Source organism: Procambarus clarkii, chromosome 15 (assembly GCF_040958095.1).
Source record: "Procambarus clarkii isolate CNS0578487 chromosome 15, FALCON_Pclarkii_2.0, whole genome shotgun sequence".
Classification (NCBI taxonomy): Eukaryota; Metazoa; Arthropoda; class Malacostraca; order Decapoda; family Cambaridae; genus Procambarus; species Procambarus clarkii.
This window is the reverse complement of record NC_091164.1, coordinates 47346201-47357304: the sequence shown is the minus strand read 5'-3', so window position 1 is coordinate 47357304 and position 11104 is coordinate 47346201.

The window sequence follows — 11104 nt, the reverse complement described above, 5'->3', positions numbered from 1 at the left end:
TAAATAAAAATTGTTCTTCATTCTTTAAAATGGACAAGCAAATTTTGGATAAATTGTTAGGATGTCGTCCAGAACACCTGAGTCAATAAAATATTTACACAGTTGGTGGTACAAGAGGCCAGGAGGTCTAAAGTCCTTTGCGGTTTCACATTCAATAATATAGTGTTCTAGTGAATGCATTAAAGGTTTATCACAGAATTTACAATCTGAGTATTCTGGTAGTGGCTCAGCCTCACTAACCTGCCAGATGTGTCTAAAGCCAAGGCGAATTCGCGCAATGACTACATCACACTGCCTGGTTCGGTTACTGTGCTGACCATTCAAACCATTCAAATACCTATTATTACAAAACTTGTCATAACTTTTAATACTGCAGCTTTCAGGCCTCTGGGCATTTCTTAGTTCTTCTAAATCTGAAGTAATTTCTTTAATTTGTATGTTATAATAATTGCATTACATAGTCCAAAGTCATAATCAATGTTTTCTTTCCTGCAAGCCTCATTGGCCAATCGATCTACAAAGTCATGTTTTCCAACTCCAACATGGGATGGGATCCACACAAATTTTATACAAGAGTTATTATCATTGGCAAAAATTACATTCCATTTAATATTACAAGCTACTTCCAACATACATTGTGATGGGTTATTTAAGGACTGCAGAGCACTTTTAGAGTCACAGAAAATAACTCCACCACCATTGAGCTTAAGGTATTCAGTGGCTAGATAAATACCCAATAGCTCGGTCTGTGTCGTGCTTGCCCAGTTGTTCAATCTCTGTGTACTAGTCATGATCATTTCATTCCCTTTATACACTGCACATGCACAACCTGTTCTACCAGTGCCTAACTGCACAGAGCCATCAGTAAAGGCATAGGATTCAGTCAGTTTGAGAATTTGAAGACGACTGTCAATAGCTTCTAATGTTATACATCTCAAAATGTCAGTGTTATACATTTATTTTACACTGATGGGAGTATAATGCAGAGAGACCTCCACATCTTTCCAAGGGGGAATATAGTGAACAGTTTTATCAGGGTTAAGAGACACATTCAGTTTCTGAAGATTATAGGCACAACAACTGAGCCACACACTGTAGGGAGCTTTTTGCGGCGGATTGAGGGAACAGTCAGATTGTTTAGAATGGATCTCAATTTAATTTGAATAGAGCTGGGGGGACCATTATTTTTCAAAGTTTTGGCGCAAAACAATAGTACTAAGTAGAACTATTCTTTCGTAAATGGAAGGTAAGTTTAGTTCCTTTCTCATGTTGACAATACTGACAGTTCTAGGACAACCCAGGATGATGCGCATGGCATCATTCTGTATCTAGATATTTATAAGACTCGCAAGTCTCCACGGGCATTCCATTAATAGTATAGTTAACATGAAGAGAATGGGGAATAAGAACCCTTGTTTTATCAAGAGAGATTATGAGGCCACATTCTACTACTTTCTTGGAGAATGCATCAAGTAACATTTGTAGCCTTGGTTTACTGTGTGCCATAATACAAATATCATCAGCATAACATATAAGAGTTTCAGTAGGTTGTACAGGTATGTCATGGATAAGTTTGTGCATAGGTATATTGAAGAGCATAGGGCTTAGGACACCACCTTGAGGTGTGCCTAGTTCGAATGCATCTGTTCTTGTACTTTTAACTCCTTTAAATAGGATACTAGCACGCCTGTTGGATAGGTAGCTCTTTATCCAACTCAGAAGATTACCTTTGATTCCAAATTCAGCAAGTTGCTCTAATATTATTTCGCCATTCGCTACATCGAAAGCTGACTTTAGGTCAATAAAGGCTGCCTGTGTCCCATCCTGGGAGTTTACAAAATATTCAGCAAAGCATGTTTGTGTGCTACACTTGGGCATGAACCCATATAGGTTTGGGGCCAGTTTTTCTTTGACCTGAAACATGACACGATTGAGAACAATTCTCTCCAAGACTTTACACATGCAAGATGTAAGGGAAATGGGCCTGAATTTTTGAGAGTTAGGTTTAGGAACTGGTATTATGAGACTTTGTGTCCATTTCTTTGGCAAGATACCTTGTGAGAGACTCATTTGATAGAGGTCAAGCAGAGGATGGCTAGGGACATCATTCAGTAAGCTCAAGGTGTTATAAGTTATACCATCCTCACCAGGGGCAATTTGTTTAGGTTTTCCTAATGCTGATGTTAATTCAAAGGGGGTTATAGCAAACTGATCTGTTAAATCTGGTGAGGAGGTTATCTTGAGGTTATCTTGAGATGATTTCGGGGCTTTAGTGTCCCCGCGGCCCGGTCCTCGACCAGGCCTCCACCCCCAGGAAGCAGCCCGTGACAGCTGACCAACACCCAGGTACCTAATTTACTGCTAGGTAACAGGGGCATAGGGTGAAAGAAACTCTGCCCATTGTTTCTCGCCGGCGCCTGGGATCGAACCCAGGACCACAGGATCACAAGTCCCGCGTGCTGTCCGCTCGGCCGACCGACTCCCATAAATAAATAAATAGGAGCGTGCTATTTCAATATTAAAGTTTCTGTTAATGTTGGTATTATTTAAATGCTGCTGTATATCTGGGGGTAAGGAAGAAATTTGTGAGACACTAGACCATTGAGCTAGGAGCATGTCAGCATATTCTGCAGGAGTATGATGAAGCTGAACTGGGGCTGAAGGTTTGGTAATGTTTTTAATTTTGTTCCACATTTCTGATAATGTTGTAGTTCTATTGATACCTTGTAGGAATTGTTCCCAATATGTGTCCTTAACTTGACCCTTAAGCTCGCGAAAATCTCTGTTGGCATTAAGGAATGCAAGTAAATTGTCAGCTGTTTTGTCTCGTTTATAAGAGTCAGCAGCTGAAGCGCTTTAGCTCGCTCTGCAATAAAAATAGGATCCTCTGTCCATGAGGAAGAACGAGTGTTTTTTTTCCTTGATTTAACCCAGGTATCATAATAACTGGTAATGATACTGACAAGATCAGTGTAAAAGTGGTCCACTGATACAGGTGTATACCCAGTGTACCACTTATGTACATAAGCCTTAAAGTGCTGTTTAAGATTGTCTGGAATGTTAATTTTAACTCTAGAATGAGGACTGGACCTAATATCCGCCACATTGTATTCACAATATATTGCAAAATGATCACTTACTAGTTCTGGGATGAGCTTAACGTTAACATTGCTATCTACTAGGCTGTACCCAATCACATAATCCAGTCTACCCCCCAATAAATGGGTCTGTTTATCAGTATCATACACAGTAATATTATGATCATTAAGGTATTTCAAGAAGACCCTTCCATTATTGTTACACTGAACGTCACCAAGAGCAGTGTGACGAGCATTAAAGTCACCCATACATAACATAGCTGTGTTACCTGTAGGTGTCGGTAGCAGGTCTGCTTTAAGTACACTACATCGTCCATATATGTTATACAGTAGGAAATGGCTATTTGCAGTTTGTAATTTGAATTTTTGATAATGTATACTATCACTCCTGTGATTTTTAATTAGTTTACAGATTAATCCACTCTTAATATACGTGAGTAGACCAGTTCCAATATCGTTGTTGTATGCTATATACCCAGGTATCCTGGGTGGGACCTTCTTGATAGTTGTGGACGTATATGGTTCCTGTAAACAGATCACATCCACGTCTCTCATTTTAGCATACAAGATTACGTCATTTATCCGAAGATAAACACTTCGAATATTCCAAGAAAGAAACTTAATTGTTTTTGTTTGATGAGCCATGGTTAAGTGTCAAGGGAATTAAGGTAACATTTAAGCTCGTTAAACACTTGGACAACATAAGCAACTTTGTTCCGTGTGTCCTGAGTACTTTTGTCTAGGAGGCGTTTAACCTGAGTAGGAGTTGGTGTTCTCTTAAACTCTCTACCTGCAACCAAACCAAGGGTGTCTTGACGATCCCTTGAGTTTGCTAGAAAACCTAGTAAGACGTCACGTGGCTATAGAAGCTTAGCCGGTCAAACGGCTAAGACCAAGTGGCGTGGGACTCGGCTATAGAGTATACTCTGGGGTCCTTTGGAATTCGGTTTAAGTTTTAGTAAGCATAGTCACGGACAGGGTAAAGGACAGAGTAGAGCCAATACCGTCCCGTGTTACAACTGCCATATCCACCTTCGGTAAGAAGCAGAACAAGTCAGCAGTTTGGTTCGAGGCCATTGCAGAGGAACTCTTACCCCTTGTAGAGGAAAAGAGAGGAGCTCTCTCATCCTACAAAAACCTGCCCTCAGAAAGGAACCTACAGGCCCTCCGTACTGCCCGCAGTAGAGTTCAACAAACTGTGAGGTGCTGAGCTAACGATTACTGGCTCTAACTCTGTTCCAGCATGCAGACTGCGGCCACTGTCGGCAACATAGGAGGCATGTACGAAGGGATCAAACAGGCAACAGGCCCTACACAAAACAGGACGGCTCCTCTTAAGTCAGCCACTGGAGGGATCATTAAAGACCCGTGATCAACAGATGAATCGCTGGGTAGAGCATTACTCCGAACTCTACTCCAGAAAGAACTTGGTCAGCGTAGAAGCCTTGGATGCAAACAAGTACCTGCCCATCATGGAAGAACTTGACCTTGAACCGACTGTGGAAGAAGTTGAGAAAGCATTGGATTCACTTTCCTCAGGGAAGGCCCCAGGAGACGACGGGATTCTGCCTGAAGTTCTCAAGTGCGCTCGCGGAACACTTAAATCTGAGCTTCATGAACTTCTGTGCCAGTGCTGGAGGGAGGGCTCGGTGCCACAAGACATGAGAGATGCAAACATCATCACTCTCTACAAAAATAAAGGTGACAGAAGCGATGTCAACAACAATCGTAGCATCTCCCTCCTCAGCGTCGTCAGCAAACTCTTCGCCAGGGTCGTCTTGGTCAGGCTTCAGATTCTTGCTGAAAGAGTGTACCCCGAGTCACAGTGTGGTTTCCGAGCAGAGGTCGATCACTGACATGGTGTTCTCCCTGAGACAGCTTCAAGAAAAGTGCAGGGAGCAGAGAAAAGCCTTGTACATCGCCTTCATTGACCTTACAATGGCCTTCGACCTCGTGAGCAGGGACGGACTCTTCAAGATCTTGGCCAAAATTGGCTGTCCACCCACCCTACTCAGCATGATACAATCGTTCCACAAGGACATGAAGGGAACGGTCGTGTACGACGGCTCAACTTCTGAACCATTCAACATCAAGAGTGGTGTTAAACAGTGGTGCGTTCTTGCTCCAACACTGTTTGGCATCTTCCTCGCGATCCTCGTCAAGCATGCCTTTGAAACAACCACAGAGGGCATCTATCTCCGTACAAGATCTGATAGAACGCTCTATAATCTATCCAGACTCCGAGCAAAGACAAAAGTCCCTATATTTACCTTATTTACCTATATTTACTACCTATTATATTTATTACCTATTTATTTACCTATATTTACCTTATATTTATATCTACCCTATATTTTTTTTATGATTATTATTTTTCTTATTATTTTTTATTTTACATTTATATTGTCAGTCTCTACTGATTTTTTGTTTTTTATTTTATGTAACTTCTGTGTCCTCCCTGGCTATCTATTGGATCTTTATTTTACTTCTAAATTGTTACTATTTTATTGTATTTGCTTTTATTCTTGTGTTTTGCTTTATCGTGTATCTTGTATCGTGATCCCTCTGCATCTCTATGCACACTGATATTGATCCTGATCAAAATCTTCTGTCTCATATCTACACCAACCAGCACATTGATCATCATTATTGCAAGTATTTCACAGCACACCAGGCTAAAAACAAACTTCAAAATAGCACCTGTCTGTCAGTTTATAACCAAAATGTTAGATCACTTGGTAAACATTTTGACGATTTAAATGCATTACTCACAGCAATAGGTACTAACCTATCGTTCATTATTTTAACAGAAACTTGGCTAAATAAAGACTATACCCAACTCTACAACTTAGCTGGTTATAAAGCCATTCATAACTGTAGGCCTAATAAAAAAGTGGTGGCACAGCTATATATTACCGAGATACATCTATCTGCAACAGTGTTATTAGTGACAGAGATGACTACTGTGAATATACTTTTGCTCAGTTTACAATTAAATCCCTTAAATCCTCCTTGACTATTGGAGCCATCTATAGATTTCCCAATACTAACATAGCTTCTTTCTCAGACAACCTAAGGAATCTTATTATAAACAACAATCTCAACAAAAACCACATCATTCTGGGAGGAGATTTTAATATTGACCTGGGTCAACAAAATTGCTCTCAAGTTGACTATTTCCTTAACAGCATGAACTCCTGTATGCTATCCCCACAATCACCAAACCTACCCGAGTCACTCAAACATCAGCCACTACCTTGGACCACATATGGACAAACATAACAGCTCCCCTTGTATCTGGTATAATCTACGACAGAACAACTGACCACTATCCTACCTTTCTCATAGCGAACATGGACATAACACCACCAAAAAGCAAGAAACTTTCGTTTAGGCTACACAGTGAATCAGCTTTAGACAATCTTACAGAGGCACTTTACAATATTAACTGGGATTCTGAATTCAATAATACCCATGATATAAATTCATTAGCTGACCTCTTCATCTCCAAAACTCTAAGCCTCTACAACCTTCATTGTCCCCTTCTTACCAAGCAAGTAACTGACAAAAGATTAAACAATCCATGGCTCACAAGTGGCATTCTCAACTCAATCAACAAGAAACATGAATATGAAAAGAAAGTTAGGATTGGCCTAGTTTCAAAGGAAGTAGCTAAAAGGTACTCATCAATGCTTACCAGTATCATAAGAAAGGCAAAACTTGCAAATTATATGAATAGATTCAATGAAGCAAGAGGCAACATGAAAAGCACTTGGAAAACTATCTCTAGTATCCTAGGAACTAAACAACACTCACATAATCAAATAAAACTCTACAAGGATGAGGATATACCGTCAACTGATTTAGAAATGGCAAATGAATTTAATAGTTTCTTTTCATCGGTTGGTGCTAATCTTGCCAGTAAAATCCCACAGACTCAGACACATATTAACACATATCTCTCAGGCAGCTATCCAAACTCTCTTCTCCTTTCACCAATCAGCCCGGCAGATGTTGTGTCCATCATACATTCTCTAAAAACCAAGGCAGGGAACACCAGTGAAATTCCATCCATTGTGTACAAGAGAGCCTCCCATGCCCTTGCCCCACCCATAGCACTACTGTTCAACAAATCTATAGAGTATCACACCTTCCCTGATATCCTCAAAAAAGCAAGAGTAACGCCAGTCCATAAAGGAGGCAATCCGGCGGACATAAACAATTATATACCAATATCAAATCTACCCATTCTATCAAAAATATTTGAAAAAATTATTTACAAACAGCTCTATTCCTACCTCGTAAAATTCGACATACTCAGCCCCTGCCAGTTTGGCTTCCGGTCCCAAAAGGGCACCAATGATGCAATCATTAGTCTCCTTGACATTATCTACTCAGCCCTTGACAAAAATGAGTTTCCGATTGGACTCTTCATTGACCTAAGAAAAGCCTTTGATACTGTTAATCACAACTACCTCTTACTTAAACTCCAGCATTATGGAATCCAAGGACCTGCCCTTGACTACATCCGATCCTATCTTAGTGACAGACACCAATATGTAACCATCAATGATACAACTTCTTCCACTCTACCAATTACCGTTGGAGTGCCACAGGGCAGCATCTTAGGACCTCTTCTATTTCTTATATATATAAACGATCTGCCAAATGTCTCTAATATTCTCAAACCTATATTGTTTGCTGACGATACTACCCTTATCTACTCAAACCTCAACCCACATACACTAAATAATGTTGTTAATAATGAATAAAAAAAAAGTCCACTTATGGATATCAACGAACAAACTAACATTAAACATCGAAAAGACTTACTACATCTTATTTGGAAGCAAATCATCAAATGCAATTCAGCTACAGATAGACAACATTAACATCAGTAATAAAAATGATGGCAAGTTTCTTGGCCTATTCCTAGACAAGAGACTCAACTTCAGCACCCACATTCAACACATAACTAAGAAAGTCTCTAAGACAGTTGGTATACTCTCCAAAATCAGATATTATGTTCCTAACTCTGCTCTCCTCTCACTATATTATGCACTAATCTACCCCTATCTTAATTATGGTATCTGTGCATGGGGTCTACCACTGCAAACCACCTTAAGCCCATCATCACACAGGAAAAATCTGCTATCAGAATAATAACTAACTCTGCTTTCAGACAACACTCAGCTCCCTTGTTTAAATCCCTAAACTTGCTAAATATTAACTCCCTCCACACATTCTCTTGTGTCAACTACATTTACAAAACCCTGTTCTTAAATGCAAACCATGCTCTGAAACTCTCCCTGGACAGATGTAATAGGACCCATTATCACCACACCAGAAATATATATCTCTTTGATATCCCCAGGGTCAAACTTAATCTGTGTAAACACTCTATGCAAATTAAGGAACCTAGTCTATGGAACTCACTCCCTAGTGAATCGAAAAACTGTAAAACTTTTGCCTTATTTAAAAGCAAAACCAAAAAGTACCTAACTTCATCTTCTTAGTTTCCTACACTGAGCTTTAAATTTGCTCTGTACCTAGTGTTACCCAATCTCCTAATTTTTATGTAATATCAAACAACCTTATCATTGTGTTCATTGCTGTCTTCTTTTATGTGCTAGCCATATGCTGTATTGTGACTACCAATTTTTGTCAACTACCATTCAAGCTGTCATTGCAATCAATCTTATATTGTTTCTGCTGTATTGTGCCTACCAATTTGTTGTCAACTACCATTTTAAGCTGTCATTGCAATCAATCTTAGCTACCTATTGTTACGGTGCCCTCTCCTATTTCTTTCGTTTGCAGGCTTAAAGAGTCATATCAGCTCTCCCTACTGATTCTCTGAGGTTCAGGGAGTCTAATGATATATGTGGCGACCAGACCGGCTGCCAGTTAAGGGAAGGAAGTTATATTATAAGTTGTAAATAAAGGAAAATTGGCGCCCTGTTGTAAAATGAAACAGTATCCCCTACGGCAGATATGACCTTTTGGAAGGGACATTAGCCGATCGCGGATTGGTCGACGTAGGTCGCGGGCGACAAATCAGGGCCCGCCATGACGTCACCGAGTGCCCCGGGCGGCGCCAACGTCAGAGTGGTTCTGACCTTGGAAGCGACAGGACGCGCCTCGGTCTGCTCTCAAGGATTGGAGGCTCTGCAAGCCTTATTCAGTGGATTGAACTAGCCGTCGCAGTCCACCATAGTTATTGGAGACCCTGCGCTTCTGGGAAGCAAAAGAGGAACCAAGTTCATTGAGCAGAGAAGTGCCAAACTTGGAAAATAGTCGGCGACGACGCTGGGCGGCGCCGCTGGCTGGACGTTGAGGTCTGGAAGGTGGGCGGGCAGGCCTAGTTGTGACTGGGGTCACATCCACTGAGAATATTGGAAGGACGACACCGTGCCTAGGACAAGGAGCAACGCCTTGTGGGAGAGGCGAGTGTGAGGAAAAATAGTGATTAGCTCAGCGCCCATCGATGAACCAAGATTGGGGCAGCTGAATCTCAGGGATTGGAACGGCGACGACGCGAAGGCTTCACGACACCTGAGGACCTGTGGAACGTCCTGGATCGTCAAGGATCAACCCAAGGAAGCGTGGGAACCTCACACCATCGAGGGACAGGCGTCGTGAGCCAGGAATGTAAGGTAGATCATTTTCCCTCCCATTACCCCTTGTATGAGTAGGCTAGTTAGGCCACAATATTTACTTGTGTATGTGGCAGCAAGACTTTATTACTTTAATAGTAGAATAGGCTGCAAAGCAGCTTGTGTCCAGGACTGTCAGAGAGGACAGTGTGTATGGATGGCAGGACAGTGAAGAAGAGGTGCCGACGTGGTGAAGAGGCCCTCCTGTGAGAGTGTGAGACTCCTGTCTTCCTGCCCAGTTGAAGGAGTGTTGGAGGTCGTGGAAGAAGAGGCCGACGATCTCCAGACTCATTATCCATATTTCCATATTCACGTATTACTTGTGATTGTGTGTGTGTGTTCATGTAATTTGCATCAGTAAATCCACACATTTTATCACTGTGTTTGAGTGGGCCTCCATTTATGATATTTCTCTATGAGCATACATTTCTGGCTACAAACAATATATAATACACCCACTGAACTGCATTGCTGGGGTGCAGATATAATAACCCAGCTGGCGACCTTGCTAAGAGGAAGATAGAGAAGACAGGCGGGAAAGGAGTTCCTGCAACCTTTTTTTGTCTGGCAGGCAAGACTCAGGGAGGTTATGGTTATAGGTAAGCCTGAGTCTTCCTTCACTCCCCCACTGGTCTAGGCCGGAACTGTTAACAACAGTTTCCCCGTGTTTGACTGAAGGGCTTCCAGGGTGAATCAGTGGCACCCCTTTGTGGTGGAAGCAAAGACCTGCGGAGGTGGGCATTGTTGGTCCTCTCTTGTGTGACCAAGGAGACTCCGGTGAATCCAGGGAGTCGGAGGGGCTGAGTATTTGGGCCTTTGAGCCCCTAGCAGCCAAGTGTTAGCAGAGCCCCGGACCACCCCACCCCCACGTGACACTATGTGCTTTAATATACTGTACCTACAATTTTCTCTCATCTTCTTTTTTTTTTCATTCCATGTAATCTGTTATCATTTTTTTGTCTATAAATTTTGCAAGTATTTACCTCCTTAAAATTTTCTTAGATTAAGGACCTGCCCGAAACGCTGCGCGTGCTAGTGGCTTTACAAGACTGTAATTACCATATTTGTATCCTCACATTCCTTATGTACATTCTTGTATATGCATAAATAAAATAAAATAAAATAAAAATAGATGCGAATCCTCAGGGAGTTCGTCTTCGCCGACGACGAAGCGATCATACACACAGCAGAACGCCTGCAGCAACCGCTTTGCCGCAGCCTGTTCCGCATTCAGCTTGACAATCAGCCTGAAGAAGACACAGGTGATGGGACAAGACGTCAATGAGCTACCCTGTAAACATAGCAGACTATGTGCTGGAGGCAGTTCACAAGTTTGTGTACCTGGGCTCC